At 27.9% G+C, this 18,764-nt stretch overlaps 1 protein-coding gene across 2 annotated transcripts in view; it reads left to right on the top strand.

Moving 5' to 3' along the window:
* The window catches only part of LOC124949192 (heterogeneous nuclear ribonucleoprotein K), a 141,703-nt gene that overhangs the window by 24,491 nt on the left and 98,448 nt on the right, over positions 1 to 18,764 (top strand). Inside the window, exons 2-3 of one of the 2 annotated variants that reach the window (XM_047493884.1) lie at positions 12,709 to 12,772; positions 16,010 to 16,097. The gene's annotated coding sequence lies outside the window, so the exon portion shown is untranslated. The remainder of the gene's footprint in view (positions 1 to 12,708; positions 12,773 to 16,009; positions 16,098 to 18,764) is intronic. The other variant, XM_047493883.1, reaches the window with a different exon arrangement.

The following is an 18,764-nucleotide window of genomic DNA, read 5'->3' as shown; positions in this document are numbered from 1 at the left end:
TGATTTCCATTCAAAACGTTATCTAATTTCTATTCAAATATTTGTCAAATTTGTTAGTTTTTCATGTCTAAACAAAACTTATTTAACGCTAAACCTATAACTACATATATTTTTTGTCTTTCTCTTTCTTTTTCTCTACTCTCCTCGAAACGAATTATAACTTATATTTAAAAAATATTAGATATTTAGAATATGAATATTTTAATGAATATTAATTTTATGACCAAAAAATGATATATGATTTACGAAACATAGCGTGTGTCTTTAAAGTTACATGACATTGAAGAAGATTAACGATCTTTTCCTTTCTTTTATTATATAATTAATTAATAAATGAAAATAATAAAAAGATATCTTTCTAAATTGAATATTAATCGTATCTTTTCTATCTGTTTATATTTTTACAGAATATTAGTGCGTGATTTTAAAGTTATATGACGTCATACATACTTCAGATTTTTTTCTAAAGTCAATTAAACAATAAAAATAGAAACAATTTTGAAATGTCGATATAAGTTTAATATTCGTTGTATATTTATATATAGAATTTTCTTAATATTTGTTAGAGAGAATGAAACGTTGCTTCAGATTGATAATACATGGAAGGGGAGGGAGAGAGAGAGAGAGAGAGAGAGAGAGAGAGAGAGAGAGAGAGAAAATAAGAAAGAAAGACAGAGAGAAGTTCGATTAATTATGCAGAAAAGCTTCGATCGATGGACGAACATGCCCCCGTAAAATATTGATACCAAGAACAGTTTCCACTAGCATAAAGCGTTCTATATTATCCACCCTCTATTTTTCGATTATGTGAGTGCTATGTGTGTGTATGTATGTATATGTGAGCAGGAGACCTACGTTTCGAATACTTTTGATTGCCATAGCCTACGGTATGGAACTACAGAACTTGATAAAGTACAAAGAAATAAAAGAAAAAGAAAAGGAAGAAAAAAAAAGATAGAAAAAATATAAAAGGAAAATTGACTGAAATTGTTCACCATCGAACACTCCGTCATATTGCTACCTTTCTTTTCTGGTACTGTAACGAAAAAATTCTATATTTTTTTCTCTTTCTCGTTTTTCACGAACTTATGTAGGAGTTAGAATACTTCTTTTTTCCTTTAAGTTATAAGTTTTATCGATATCCATACTTTGTGGATCGTTGAACACATGGTAGCATCATATGATATTCGTTTTGAATATTTCATTATTTTATAATGTTCTTTTGCATACAATAAATGTATGCATTTGTTTCAAAAGGTTTCCGTTTTTTAAGAGAATTATTTTTTCTTTTAGATTTTTTCTTTTGTATGTATTTTATGTGTAAGCATATATATATATATATATATTGGAAATTACGAAAATAGTGTTTAAATAAATTTATTCAGATTACAATCTATGTGCACGCGTATGTGTGTGTGAATTTATTTTTTTTATTTTGTATTTTTAAACATTCTTTAAAAAACAAAAGAAATAATATTTTACAAAAAATGTATGACTTAGATGCCACTTTTATAAATATTAATTCATATATGTATGTGAAAAGAAAAAAATGTATAATAAATGTTATAAAAAGTTTATATGGCTTATATAATATTCTATATATAATAAGTTTCATGTTATACAATATATTATAATTTTTTTCTTGTGATTTATTTTCGAATTCATATTTTATGTCTTTACTTATTTACTTTATTTTCAAATTATATATATACAAGCATATAAGTGTACACATACATGTATGTAAGAATGAGGACAAGAAAACGTAAGATTCGGCTCGATAGATCTAACTTTATGTGTTTTCACACTTTCCTTCTTTGAAGTCGGAGAAACTCTTGAGGAAAGCGAAACACTATATGGGTTCCCGCATTTTCTCAGATATATCAAACTGTGCCTTCACTTTCACGATTCTCGCGTACAAAAGCCGTCCTGTGGATGGTGGAAAATGTTCGTAGAATGTCATAACACAAATACTTTGATAAATAGAACATATCATTTTATATTTCCTTTTTTCTCTTTTTTTTTCCACAAATTCGAGACTAAATTTGTTCATTTTCAATTTTATCCTACATATATAAAAGTATCTGCATATACATGCATATATATATAGTATATTTTAAATATTTATTATAGTATAATTAATAATAATATATATATTATTTAAAAAAGTAATTATATACAATTAATAAGAAAATATATAATATAACATGATATATGTTAATAATAATAAAATATTGTTATTATTATTATATGATATGATGTATGATATATATATCAGGGACAAAAATAAGTGGACGGGTACTGGAAATAGATAACGATAAATTTAATTAAATTAACATGACTTTTGTATACTCAAGTTTTATTTATTAAATACCTTTATAGTTTATACATTATTCAGTAAAAAATTAAACATGATATCTACATTTGTTTGTAAGAAAGTCACATTTAACGATAAGGTTGACTATTTATCGAGAGACAAAAATAAGTGGACACATAAAACAATGCGAAGTAAATAAAATAAATAATAAAATTAATATTTGGTATTGTTGCCTTTTGCTTGAATTATTCATTCCACACGTCTTGGAATACTTTGAATTAAATTTTTTATATAAATTTTATTAATATTTTCAAATGCTGCTTGTAAATTTAAACAAAATCTTCCTTATTAGTTCATTGATCTAATGGAACTTTCGCGTCTAATAAACTCCATAAGTTTTCAATGGGATTTAAGTCAGGATTCTGGACCGGCCATTCGAGCAATTTAATATTTGATTTTTTTTTTAAATTTCGTAGTTTTCTTGGCAATATGCTTGTCTTGTTGAAAGACAAATTCTTCCTCAAGACCCATTTTTACCGTTGCCTCTTCTAAATTTTCATTCAATATGCTAATATATTTATCCGCATTTATTATTCCGTCAATATTTATCAATGTACCAACTCTATTCCAGGAAAAGTACACCAAGCACCCATAACCCGCCAAATTTAACCATTGGCGTAATAAATTCTCTCTCATACGCTTCATTTCTTTTTCTTCAGACATTATGTCTTCTCTTTAATTGCCGTAATTCAAATTTACTTTCATTACTCAATATTATATTTTTCCAGAATGAAAGTGGCAATATTATATTTTTTTGCAAAAGCTAAATGCTTTTTCATATTGTTTTTACTAATGTGTGTTTTATGTACAGCTTTGTGGCATTTTAATTCAGCTTCGTGCAATCTTCGTTTCATTGTTTTTGTGGAAACGTTTAATCCTAACGTTTCTAGAATATTTCTCGAAGCAATTATCCGATCTTCTCGACACTTGCGAATAATTTGACGGTCTTCGTTTAAGGTGGTACAGCATTTGCATCCACGACCATTTAAATTTTCCACAATATTATTCCGTAGGCTTATTTTTTATACTGCACTTTTTGATACCTTATACTTTTGTCTTATCATACGGAAACTTACTTTATTAAGGTAGTCGAAAACAATTAATCGGTGAATTTGAACCGCAATTTCATGGGTTTTTGACATTTTATAATTTTTTTACAAATAATCATACTTTTAAAAAGCCTGAATTGGTACTGAAAAATTTGTTTGAGATCACTGTTAGGATCACTGGATCTAAGCGTGATATGGACCGTTTATTTTGAAAGTGATGTAAGTCCATTTTCTCTTGTTTCGAGAAAATTAAAGGTTAGCATATTTGTCAATTAAAAAATTTAAGTTAATTATATCAAGTCTGGCAATGTTTCTATTGATTTATTATCAATATTTAATTTGATTATATAAATTTGTTTTAGGCGAATTTAACTAAAATAATGTATATTTACGGACTGCAAATGGACTTACTCCACTTTCAAAATTAGTCAATTATAAAAATCGTTTAATTTCAATTTTGAAAAATCAAATATCACTTAAAATATACTTCATATTAATCCAATTTTGTTTACAAATAATGACACGATACAAAAAAGAAGTAGCATTTTTAATTTTAAACGTTAATTACATTGTTAAAATTATAAGATATTGGTAGTATTTACTTGTGCTCTGCATGTGCCACTGTTTTGAAATATTCATGATGCACCGGAAGTATATAAGGTAATAACTGCTTGATATCTTTATATTTTTCATAAGTAATAGTTCATAATAGTTTCATAAGTAATCTTGGTATAAAGGCGCCAAGGCAATTTTTTCAAATTTTGGCGGTCTTCCAGAATGTGTAGGTAATAAATTTACAGTTTTCAATTCTTTATCCTTCATCGATGTTTTATATAAAATAGTGTATGGTGCACTTTTGAGAAACCTCATCCAACATATTTGCAACCAATTTATTTTTTCTCCATTACTGTTTCTTCTTATCTGTTTTTTTTTTTTTATTGCGTTTTGAAGATTTTTAAATGTTATTTTTTGTCAATGTTATTTTCCAACGACTGGACAACCTTCAACCACATCAATGCCATGTGTAAATTTCGATTTTGCCCAATACACATGTCACTGTAGGCAATAACATGACATTGGGTCATTACATTTTTTAAATGCCTCAAACAGCAAGAAGCTACTTCTTGCGATACCCTGGAAGCAATAGTTTCGTCCCACACATACATATTAACTTTATTGTCGTGGAAATTGTGAAAACCCTCGTTTAAAACACATATTTCGCTTATAATATGTGATTAAGACAGATAATTTGGGGTAAGGTAAGGCTTTTTGTAAATCAAAAGAAAAGGCAAAGTATTTATTAGGATTTTTTGATGCCAGAATTTTATCTTCTTGTAATGCTAATTCAGCATCTATTAATTCAACAGACTATTGCCCAGCAACCATCTGTTAAGTCACCTATCTCTGGAAGTTGGACTTACACCACTTTCATAATCAATGATTACGCAATTTCTTTTATCGACCAATTTTAAATTGTCCAAAACAAGGGAATTTTTTAAGAAATTATACACTATCTAGTTATACATAAAAAATTTACATTAAATTAAGCATAAATTACGTGATATCTCATTTTTTTTTTTTAAATGGACTTACACCACTTTCAAAATAAACGGTTCATATATGTCTGATGTTTTTATACATTTGTTGCCTCGCCACATTTAAATCAAGTGTCCACTTATTTTTGTTTCTCGATAAATAGCTAACAATATCATTAAGTATCGCTTTCTTACACATATATATAGATATGACTTTCAATTTTTTACTAAATAATGTATATGCTATAAGGATACATAAGAAATGAAACTTGAGTATATAACAATCATGTTAATTCGATAAAAATTTATCGTTATCTATTTCTAGTATCTGCCCACTTATTTTTGTTCCGAACTCTGTGTGTGTGTATATATATATTAAATATTTTTGGAAAATTTTTTCTCTCACATATATACATGCATATATATATATACGTAAATGATTTTATTTTTTCCTTTTATTATTCGATCATTTTATTTGATCGAAGAGTAATTAAAGGAAAAAATAAAACAAGATAAAAAAAAAGGAGAAAGAAAGACATTATTCATATAAGAGGAAATCGAAGATATATCCGAGAAGTTATGCACTTTGTTGGAAAAATATTAGCTTATCAGAGGACGTCGAAGAAGTCAGCGAAATTCAATTCGCCGATATATTGTTTTCTTTTTCTCTTGGAAATATCCGCTGTGATCTATTTGCCGTAAGCGATAAAACTATTCAAACGCGTGTGTCAAACGTACGTGTATGTGTATGTATATATATATATATACACAGGATAGATCAAAATTTTCTAGATGGGTTAAAAGGTCTTAGATGATTTTAAGAAGTCAGGTATTCTTTTTCGGAATTTTTTAGACTAATTGTTTTCTTTTGTTTTTTCTTTTTTCAAATTGTAAAGTTACAAGTCTAGAAGAATTTTTTTACATTGAAAAAAATGTGTATCTGTATATATAAAATTTCGTAGAGTTTCATCGTTGATTTACGTTAGTCTGGAGCGATAGCAAGCATTTTCTTTTGGTTTGCGATGATTTATTTTACGACAACGTCTGAAAAGCAAGAAACTCCCGGGATGAACCCGAAAGGATCTGTGAATATATATATATATATATATATATATTTATTTACTTTTTTTTGTACATGAATTTATTGCTTCGTATTTATCACGTGATGTCTTCATTTTTTTTTTAATACATTGACGCCAGCTATTTCTTTTGAAAGGTTTCAATTTATTTAAATAACGATTTTTTGTATGTTAATATATATTTATATTTGATCATGAAAAATGAATTATTATTAATTTTTTAAATTTGAATATGTCAAAAACCTAACATCTTCAAAAATAAAGAAATTAACTAATCGCTAGTAATCGCAAATTATAGTTGGCACAGTGTAGTACAGATGAAGAAAGAAGAAGAAGAAGAATAAAGTCCATTGTCCTTTTTGTGGCTTCTCGAGCCGGTTTGGAAAGTCGAAAAAAATCGCGGTATAGGATAAAAGGGTGGAGTAGCAAACGAGATAGCCATAACATAGAAAGAGATAGAGATAGTGGTAGAAAGAGTGGGGTACAGTGGTTATCGTTTCACTAGTTGGCCTATGCTGCTGGTAGTTAGATGAAAACAGTTCGAGGAATCTTTCTTACGGCCTTAGGCTATTCTACAATCATAGACGATTTTTAACTGACAAAAGAGAAATAAATAAATAAATAGATGAGAGAGAGAAGGGGGGGTGAGAGAGAGAGAGATTTACTAGCTTATTCACTCTGTACTTCCTTATTTTTATATCCTGTTTTTTACTGTTTCTCTTTCTCTTCATCTCCCCGTCTTTGTCAGTTTAATATTCAATTGGCTGATTAATCCAAGTTCTATCAGTAGTCATAACATTAACTTCTTTCCATAAAATGTCAATATATTTTTCTTTCTTCGTTCCATCTTTCTTTCCTTCTTTCTTTTCTTTTTCTCTTTCTTCTGATATATATATATATATATATATATATATATATATATATATATATATATATATATATATATATATGTCTAACCATATACTATACATGTGTACATTATAAACATTTGCATAATGTGTACAATGTGCATATTTATATATACATATAAATTGATTTTGATTTGATTAAGTATGGAGATATGATATAACAAAAATATTGATAATGTTATATTGTTGATCAGACAAATGTTTCTTTTATTAGAACATTTGACATATACAAATGTTTTATGTTTTATCATTATTATATTACGGAGTTAGCTTATTACTATTACTATTACTATTATTACTATTGTTGTTATTACTATTACTATTGTTATTATTGTTGTTGTTGTTTTTGTTATTATTATTATTATTATTATTATTATTATTATTATTATTATTATTATTATTATTATTTTGAAATTAAAACAAAATTTAACTCGTTAGAAAAATCAAATTTTCAAGCAAATCATCTTGACCAATTATTTTCCTCACTTTACAATATGTCAATAACCTTGATTAGAAGAACAAAATTAGAAGAGAATCGTCCTCCTTCATTTTTACGTTAATTTTCTTTCAAATTCACTTTCAGTTAATTGTTTCTTTATTTTTGTCTTTTTGTCTTTTTTTCTTTGTCCTTTTTCTTTTTCCTCGAACTCTTAACGCCTACGAAACAAAACACTTTACGTAACTGCAATAAATTCTTTTTCTATGATCTAGCTCTACCTTCCCCTGTCCCTTCCTCTCACTCTTTTCTTTTCTCCCTTTATCCATTCCCTCTTTCTCTTTCTTCCTTTTTCTCTTCTTATTCTTCCCTCCTTCAATCTCTAATACAGAAGAAGAGGGGAGGTACACTCTACCAGCTCGTTCTCTCTCTCTCTCTCTCTCTCTCTCACTTACTCACTCACTTACTCTCCCTTTCTCTCCGAAGTTACTTGTGATTTCCGTACGTTCACCCTTTCCGGTCATCACCCTTTCTCTCTCTCTCTCTCTCTCTCTCTCTCACTCTCTCTCTCACTCTCTTTCTCACTCTCCCTCTCTCTCTCTCTCTCTCTCTCTCTCTCTCTCTCTCTCTCACTATCTACCTCTCTCTTGCTTTCGTCCTGGTCTCATCTTTCGTCTTACTCTTTTCTTCGACGACTACGACGACTGAACACTCTGTTCGACGAGAGCATTATTGTTTTCCTTCCAATCGACTTCCGGAACTCTCTCGTTCCTCATTCTTTTTCTTCATCTTATACGTCTCTATTTTTCTTCAGCTTCTTTTCGATTCTTAGGTTATATATATGCAGTCTTTGTCGACCAATCACCGACGACCATTAGATTCAAGGGAATATATGACTCTATATCTATGTTAATACTTAAGTACTTACTTAGTTATGGCATTCATGAAAAAATATATAAAAACATGTAAACTTACTGGTCTAAGCGATCAATGAAATTGATTTAATCAAATAAAGTTTTGTTCACATTAAATGTAACTTTCTCGAAGATTATCAAACATTGGCGTATGAAGATATCAAGGGAGTTACGAGACTGTCGTTTATATTATATATTATTTCTGCTTAAACTCGTCACTGGGATCAGATGTCAATTATGATATTGATACATTCGAGTCGTTTAAATTCGTCTTACTTGCTGGTTTCGGTCGCGTGGTTTTTTAGTCATTTGTCGACTACTCGACAGTTCGCATGTAGGAGTATTGTTAACGAAGGAAGAACAAGGAAGTGAGGAGGAGAAGGGGAAATATGAGAGATGCGTTTACAGGATTTTGTTTGATTTTGATTTGTTTTCATATTCAATATATTGTTCTGTCTCTTTCTTTCTTTCTTTTTTTTTTTTCTGAACTTCATAAAGAGAGTGTAGTGGGAATATATATGTGTGTATATATATATATATATATATATATATATATATATATATATTTAAAAATAAATTAATCTTTTAGAAATTAATCTTTCTTTTCTCTCTCTCTCTCTTTCACTCACTCACTCATTCTTGCTCTCTTATTACTTGATAAAGAATATTAATAATTAAGAGAGAAAAGTAATGTCAGATAATTTCAAGTTTTCTTTTTTATTTTTTTTTTATTCTTTCAAATGTTGTAATTGATTTCTGTGAAAATTTGTATATTTTCAAAAGAAAATTAATAAAATTAATTTCTTTCTTTTCTCATTTAAAGAAACACTTAAGACAATTAAGAAAAAACAAAATATTAGCAAATTCTATTTATCCTTTATTTGAAAATTTTGTAACAAATTTATTTCAAAATTTTCTCTAAGCATAATATTAAAAAAAAGAAATTCCAAAAGAGACAAATATGAAAAAGCAGATTGAACAATAATATATGTACATATATAAAAAAGAAAATCAGTAAATATAAAAAAATATTGATTATAACAAATGATCGATAATAAAAATTGATATGATTTTCGTGCGATCCTATTAGAATTGCAAAAGAAAAAAAACATTCAGATATTAAAAAAAAGGAAAGAAAAGAGATAGTATCGTATTGGTCTATTGACCAATGTATGCCAAAATTAATAAACAAAAAAACAATGAAAAAGAAAGAAAAAAGAACAAGGAAAAGAAAAAAAGAAAAAAAAAGATCGAAGTGATAGACCGATCGCGGATTTAATCAGCCAATGGAATTTGCGATCACGTTCTCGTGATATTAAACGACAAGGAGGTTAGCGTGCCGAGTAATACGGTTTCCATTTAAAAAGAAGCCGATCCAATCGAATTAGTTTTCATGGAACGACTCGCGTAGTATATACACGATATTATCTAATTTCTGAATTATTTATTTATCGAAGCGTATCCTTCTTCGGTTGTTTTATATATATATATATATATATATATAAATATATAAATATATATATATATATATATATATGTATATATATTTTACTATAATATACTATATGTACTATAATATATATTACTATAAATTTTCAGAAATTATCTAATTTTTTATATTATAGTATAATCATACTATAACTATATATAATAGAGTATAATTTATATTTAAAATATTTGAAACATCAGGTATGAATTAACAATGAATTTGTTTTGTCTTTTACAGGGGTTAGACAAAATAATGGAGACGCAGTGTTTCCATTATTTTGTCGAACCTCTATAAATCTGTCATGTTCAGAGAAACTCGTATATAAAACAATTGCGTCATAAGCAAACAAAACCGATTATTGACAAACGATCTTCATCTATTAAAATTTAATTTAAGAAAAAGACCGTCAACCGTAATTATTCCACGTACGTTATTTACAAACGTAACAAACGCGTATACATAAGTTCGACAAAATGATGTAGACAAAATGTTTCCATTATTTTCTCATATATGTAACTCGCTCTTTACGTTCAGACATATTGAAGCTTATAACAGCTTTATCGTATTTAGAAAGAGATCAATACTTTTTTTAAGATAAAAGAAATTTTGTTTCCTCTTTTGTCATCCATCTTAGTGACCATGAGACACGTTCTTCTTCTACATTAAAGGTGCCAGATAAAATAATCGTTTGGTTAATCGTGAACACGCAAGTTTGCGTTGTGTGATGTTTAACTCGAATCAAGGCCAATCGATCAAATAATGAATAAAGTGTTTATATATATGCATGTATTGTGATTATTGTGATAATTACATGTTTCGAAATTGTCTATTTTTTTTAATAAAATAAATATATAATATTACATATTTATATACTATACTATTACGTATACTTTATTATGATACAAGCTATTATTTTTATTTAATAGTGTAACTATATTATTATTTTACTATACTGCTTTTACATTATTCATTATAGTATAATTATACTATTATTTTACTATATTATATTTATACTATTTATTATAGTATAAATATACTATTATTTATAGATTTGAATTTTTTTTTTGAATATATCGAATTTGCTTGTATCGATTGAATTAGAAATCATTGTTCGTGTTTCGATATGTAAATTTTTTTTGTTAAGATTTAGAACGAGTTCGTAAATAGTCGATGTATCGAACAATACAACGACGAAGAACGTTCGTGACCCTCTTTTCTTCTACGAAAAGACACGAACCTATCAAACTCGTGAATAGAAAATTAAATCAAAACTAATGTGTTTTAATATCAAAGTTTTGCGTTAGGATTTCGACACGTATTTTCTTTTCTTTTCGTTTTTTTTTTTTCAATTCTGTGTTATCTGAATCTAACGGCAATATCGCGACAGGTGTTTTTAATTATTGGAATTACCTGAAAAATATTTGGATAAAATTTTGAATTACAAATCTGGATATATGTATATATGTCAGAGTAAAAGAATTAAAAGAAGAAGAAAAAACACACGAAAAAAAAATGAATTGTAGGCGTTAACGTTTAAAATTGAGAACAAAGAATCATAAAAATTGAGATTAAGTCAACATTTGTTATGGGATTAGTATTTTAAAAATTGATGTTAACATGTTGGAGAACTGTAGAATTATAAATTTATTGTAAGACATTTTTTCAAACAATTTCGACGTTTTTAATATGCATAAGAAAAATTAAATAATTAAATAATTCGTCATAACCTTTGGCTTCGACCGGTCCACTAAAAAGAAGAGAGAGAGAGAGAGAGAGAGTGAAACAGAGAGAAAGGAGAGAGAGAGAGTGAAACAGAGAGAAAGGAGAGAGAGAGAGAGGCGAAGACAAACAGACAAACAGACAGACCGGGGAGAGAGAGAGAGAGAGAGAGAGAGAGAGAGAGAGAGAGAGAGAGAGAGAGAGAGAGAGAGAGAGAGAGAGAGAGAGACAGAGAGAGAGAGAGCGAGACAGAGAGAGAGAGAAAGAGAGCAAGAGAGAGAGAGAGAGAGAGAGAGAGAGAGAGAGAGTGTGTGTGTGTGACAATGAAGAAGTAAGAGAGAAAAAGTAATCTGCAAGAGAGAAGACTTAGGAGAAAGGGGAGAATGGGGGTTGAGTAGAAGTAGTACCACAATGTAGTGGGGGTAGAGCTTTTGCCCTCTAGAATTGTACCCCTTAAGTTATCGTCGTTAATCGTGCTTGGTGGCGAGAGAAAGCACTCATAGAGAGTCAAAGTAAAAGAATGAGAGAATAAGAAAAAGAGAGCGAGAGAGAGAGAGAGAGAGAGAGAGAGAGAGAGAGAGAGAGAGAGAGAGAGAGAGGGAGAGAGAGAGAGAGAGAAAGAGAGAGGGTGATATATATAGAGAAGAGAAAGAAAAAGAGAAAGAGAAGGGAGCGGGGGTGGATCGGTGTGTACTGCAAGGTAGCAACGTAGAAATATCGACCGTTGGATATGTTGTTGATGCGAATGGTAACCATGGATAACTTGAGCCGATCCACCAATTGCGATCCTCGCGGTGGCCATACTCGACCAATCGGGTATACGGTATGCTGCCGGTTTTTTGATTGGGCGATATCAGGGATAAGAGACCAGTTCGAGGCCATCGAAACCCACAAACGGACGTGAACACATCAAGTGGAGAACGGTCTCTCTATTTTCTCTCTCTTTCTCTTTCTCTTATTTTCTCTTTATCTATTTGTCTATCTATTTATCTATCTATCTATATCTCTATCTTTCTTTATCTTTACCGTATAAAACATCCAGATATTATAAAATCTGATCATCAGTTATTGTTTCTTTCCTGCTATTGTAACTTTCCTACTATTATTAATCCTTCTAATCCTCATTCTAATATCTTATTTCTGAAACGTCCTATAATTCTCGTCATTTTATTTCTCCTTTGACTTCAACCTTTCTTTTGAATTAGGATTCCGTTCTCTGGTTTCGCGTATGCATCTCTACGGGGAATCAAGGATCACTGAGTTTATACCGTAAGCCTTTTTATTTTTTTTTGTTAATAGTACAAGACTCACTCACACACACACACACACACACACACACACACACACACACACACACACACACACACATTTATTTATCTTATTAAATCGAGCACCACCACGATGAAGCACTTGAATATTATTTTTATATTACACGTATTGGAGACGAACGAGTACCGACACGCGGCATCTGCACCATCATCATCATCATTATCATCATTACCATCACGATCATCACCATCTTCACTAGCACCAGTACCATGTTGTTAATTTTCTAATCTTTATAATTAGATTTTGCACTTGATTGTGTGTGTGTGTGTGTATGTATGTTGTTTTTGTGGTATAAGGATGGTGTCTACGACATAACATTTTTCTAACGAGATAAATCTATGATTCGAGATTCATTAGCATTATTAGTAGACTGTAGTAGACCGTAAAAGTCTACTATATACTTTTACTATAACATAAAAGTTATTCTGAGATTTGTCAATGAACGATTGGGTGCGATTATCTTCTTACACGTTTATATGCATGGTGTTTATACGTTTATGTATATACGTTTTGAAAAATAACGGGAATTATGAAAAAAAAAGCAGATTTAAAATATGTGATAAAGATATATTTATTTCGAAGGAAAGTATTAATTAAACAAAATTAATAGAATTTATTTTTCTCTCTCTTTCCCCCTCTCTTTCTCTCCCCCTTTCCCCCTCTTCTCCCTCTTCCTCCTTACATGGCGACTATTGCTGTTTTTAAAGATCTTTAAGCGATAAAATTATTTTCACAGAACGAACTTTTTATTATTTTTAGTGTTATTATTTTAAACTGCTATTGTTAATACCGTTTTAATTGATTTTGAAATGTTCAGGTACAAATCCGTTTCAAACGTTTCTTGAATTTATTCGATTATTTTCTCTCTCCCTCTATTCCATCAAGATTTTCTTGTACCGTCCATTTAACTGTTGTCATTTTGCACAGATATACGGTTCTAAGATATTTCGTTTAATAATAATTTATGAATAGCTTTCTCTATGTATTGGAACTTTTTTAATGGAATTTTATGAAGTTTTCATATGAAAATATTTCTTTAATATTTTGTTCTATTTATCATGATTTTTATCATCTTGTATGTTATCACTAACACACCACGTTCATCATAGGTGATATACGAATCTTATATTCAAATAGAGAATTTATAAATTGTTTAAATTTCGATATTTCGATTTTTTTTTTTTTCTCTTTCAAATATACAAATATGCGCCGTAAATATATATCTTTACGGCGACATAGGATTTTTTTTTTTAATATTCTAGGTCACTGAAATAAATATTTTGATTTTGGAGACACTTTGTATGTTACACATTTGCTTCAAGTTAAATTGGTCAGAGAATTTTATCGATATTTTATAGGATTATTCTTGAGTTTTCGCGATCAGTATGATTATTTATGGAAATAGTAAAGTTATGAGATTAAAAAGAAAGAAGAAAAAAACATTGTTTGTTAGATTTCAAACAAAATAAAAAAAGAAAAGAAAAATTGAACTTATTTTTTTCTAATTTAACAGCGATATCTATTTATCTCTAGATAACCATTACTTCTTCGTAATCTTTATCGGCATTTTGTCAAAGATATTGCATTGCCAACAATAAAACGACAAATCGAGTTAAATAATGAGAAATCATTTAGAATCATTACAGTTATAGTTATATGTTGATGTAAATCAAATTAAAAGGAATCATTTTCTCTATTAAATTGTTTGACGCATACGTAATAGCAGCAGCAGCAACAGCAGTAGTAATAATAGTAGTAATAGTAGGAGTAGTAGTGTAGTAATAGTAGTAGTAGTGTATATGTGTTTGTGTTTGCGTTTGTATGTGTTTGTTTGAAATCGAAAACGAGTCGTATCTCTTTTAATAGAATATAATTCGATGTTATATTATTAATCGACGTGATAATAATAATTTTTATGTTGTAATAATAATTGTAATAATAATAATAATAATAATAATAATAATAATAATAATAATAATAATAATAATAATAATTTCTCCGTGGAAAATAATTGTATAATTTTGTGGTAGAAAATGATAACGTGTAAATTGATGTTAGCTGTCTTTGGCACGATTAAAATTTCATTATTTTATTATCTTTCTTTGATTTCATCTTCTTTTTTCTTTTTATTTTATATTTTTAATATTTTTAATATATAAACTTTTTAATATTTTTTATTTTATATTATATAAATTATGAAATGTTTATTCGACAGGATTGAAGAATAATTTGAAAAAATTTCTTCTAAAATCTCTTTTAATAAAAATTCTTCCAAATTGAAAAATATAAGATATTAGAAAAATATTAGAAAAGTAGAGAAAATCGATTATCGAAACATCGATAAATTATGAAAAGTTAATGGAAAGTGTGAACAGTAATTAGAAAGAAAAAATTAGGAAATATTAATATTAATAATTAGAGAAAATTAGAGAACAAATTTAATGATAAGCAGCTTTGCGATTTTATGAAAAATTCAGATTTTTTTTTTTTTAATTGTTTAATATTTTCTAATAAGAATTCTTCAAAAGAAGTATTTTAGAAAGATGTTAGAAAAAGTATTAGAAAACAAATTGTCAAAAACTCGTTAGTTGTTTCTCATAGAAGAATGACGATATAAAGCAAGATAAGAAAAAGTGCTGCCGGCAACAGGAAATTGTGTTGGCTTCTCGCGGTGTCGTTGCGATAGAATAGAATAGAAAGGGGGAGGGAGGGAGGGAGAGAGAGAGAGAGAGAGAGAGAGAGAGAGAGAGAGAGAGAGAGAGAGAGAGAGAGAGAGAGAGAGAGAGAGTTTTGGTTGCATTTATGGAGTACATTGCGAGGAAGATCAATGTTTATTATTATTATTATTATTATTATTATTATTATTATTATTATTATTTATATATGCATTTTATTTTTTCCTTCTTTTTTTTTTTAGCTTAAAGTTATTTCGTTGACAACTTAAATTTTTATCTACGGTTTATTTTTCAGTATTTGTCATCGATCAAATTTCATTTTACTTATTTGTTTCCCCATATCATGGAAAAAAACATTTATTTATTATACATATAAAATTTATTATATATAATATTAATTATAACTAATTTACATATATGTATTATAACATATAATGTTGTGCGCGCGTGTGTGTATATATATGTATATATATATATATATATATATTTGTTCTAATTTCAGATAAAGGAAATCGCGAAGTGAATTATCCTCGAAAAGTGACGACACAATCTACGAATATCCCGCCATCTTAGATAAATTCAGCAGCAAGGTCAGTTTTTCTTTTCTTAATTTTATTTAATTTCTTTTAATAAAAGAAAGGAAAAAAGCAAAAAAATATTGCGATGAATATTTATTATATCATTAATTATATTATTTAATTATATTATAATTATATTATATATAATTATATTATTTAATAAATGCCTTTTTCAATGAACAAAAAAGAAAGAGGAAAAAACCAGAAACTTTGTCGTTTTGATTCAGGCTCATTTGCTTGCATGTGCGCGCGCGCGTGGACTCACATTCTCTCTCTTTCTCTCTCTTTTTCTCACTCTCTCTCTCTCTCTCCCTTCCTTCCTCATAGAAAATAATCGGTCTTCCATAAATATTCGCGAATATTGGGAGAATTTGAAAATTCCATTATTGCGCATTATTACTATGGGAATTAATTGGATGTTAAATACTCATCGTTAAATATTAGAATAGGTTAATTAAATGCACCGCGTGTTAATTTCCCTTTACAACAATGTTCGAAATTTGAACTTAAAGAATTTTTATGTCTCGTATAAAATTCGGTAGAAAAAAATAACAAGAAAATAAGATAAAATTTTTTTTAAATATTTCATTCTATTTGTTCGTTGAAATTTCGCATTTGGCGGTGAATTTGAAATGGTTCAGTACACTTTCATTGTATTCATTCATTCATTCATTCATTCATTAAGAAAATTGATTTTCTCAAGAGCTCTTTCTTCCTTCTTTTTCTTTTCCAATTATTAGTATTCAAGAAAACTTTTCTTTAAGGAAGATCTTTGTGTGTTAATTGTTTTATATTCATATATAGAAGATGGACAAAAGTACTTAGATGTGATTAGAAGGTCTTTAAGCAATTTTGAAGATCTATCACTATATCGATATTATATAGGTTTGTAATTAAGCTTGTAATTTTACAAGTTAAGTTAGTAGTTTTTTTTTTACAATCAAAGAAAAAAAACAGAAATTATCTTAAACAAGTATGGATTGGAAAAGTAATTTTATTTTAATATCTTCGAGGAAGTTTGGACCTGTCTAGGAATTTTTCGGTTCACCCTATATATAAAACATGTACATATATGTTATATATTAGTACATTCTAACGCACTGGTTCTTTTAATTATCGTACATAGTCCCGCTTTCGCGGCCGCCACTTCTCTTGCACATGAGTGAAACAGATTACCATCGTCTCATTGTTTCAAGTAACTAGCGTGACCGTTTGCTTTTTCTAAGAAAAAAGACGAGCGCCCAACGGAATCACATTTCTATGCCACTCCTTATAGATATAAATATCTCTTTCTCTTTTTATTTTTCTATTTTTCTTTTTCCCTTTTTTCTCTTTTTTTGTTATCTAACCTCTTACAAATTTCTTGGATATTCGACTAATTTTTTTTTTTTTTTTTTTTTTTTTTTTTTTTTTTTTTTTTTTTTTAATTTCCTGGTTTTTTTTTCCTCATAATGCTTCCGATTTAATATTCGATTTAGTTTTTCTAAATATTTTTATGTCAGTTCTTATTGATATAATTATTTCTTCTTTTATTTCTATTCTTTTTATAATGTCTTTATATATTTCTTCAATTTTCATTGATTTTTCTTTTTTTATTTTTTCACAATACTTGCGATTTAATGTACGATATAATTAAAAAGAATTTTTTTTATGTCGCTCCTTATTGATATAGATATTTCTTCCTCTATTTCTATTCTATTTTCTAATATTCTTATACAATTTAAGGTTCAATTTAAATTTTATAAACATTTCTATAACGCTTCTTATAAAAATAAGTTTCTCTTTCTTTTTCTATTTTTTTCTAATATTTTGTAGATTTATATATATATATATATATATATTTAAATCTTCGTAAATATTCTAGTCTTATGCTACTTTTTTCATAAGAGACAAGTTCACCATTTTCTAATGTTTATTAATATTATTTTACAAAGAAATTTTTACTTAATAATATTTTAAATAAACAAAATAAATTTGTATTACAATCATTTATATGATAATATTTAAATTAAATTATAATATTACGAGTTTCAAATCTATTACTGATTTCTACACTGTTTCTAATTAATTTTTTAATAATTATTATTAATGTCATTTGTTAACGTTGACAAAAATTTGTATATAAAAGAACATTGAATTTTTTCACATCATTGGTATTATAAAAATATCGACATATTCCATATTTCCTTCGTTTTAAAAAATAAAAAAGAAGAGAGGAAACAAAATGAAGGAACATGTATGAAGTTCTCTCTCTCTCTCTCTCTCTCTCTCTCTCTCTCTCTCTCTTTTTCTCCATATATATATATATATATATATATATATATATATATATATATATATTTTAATTATAAATTCATTTACTTTTTTATCTTTTTGATAGTTAGGAAGAAAAAAAAAATAGAGAATCATGTATATAGTTTTGATACAAAAAGTGAGAGATATGAACGAATTTTTTTTCTTTTTTCATTATTATTATTATTATTATTATTATTATTATTATTATTATTATTATTATTATTATTACTACTCTCGAACCATCCTAGTCCGTCTGTCCTCAGCAATACTTTTTCTCATCGTAAATCGTAGAATGAATCACGAAGCGTGATTGTGAATCTTCTTCGCGTTTGCCTCAGCCGTGAAATCACAGAGTACCGTGTTTTTCCATTTCATTTCTTCATG

Source organism: Vespa velutina, chromosome 5, assembly GCF_912470025.1.
Source record: "Vespa velutina chromosome 5, iVesVel2.1, whole genome shotgun sequence".
Classification (NCBI taxonomy): Eukaryota; Metazoa; Arthropoda; class Insecta; order Hymenoptera; family Vespidae; genus Vespa; species Vespa velutina.
The sequence above is the reverse complement of the archived record's forward strand: the minus strand, read 5'-3'. Positions and strand labels throughout refer to the sequence as shown.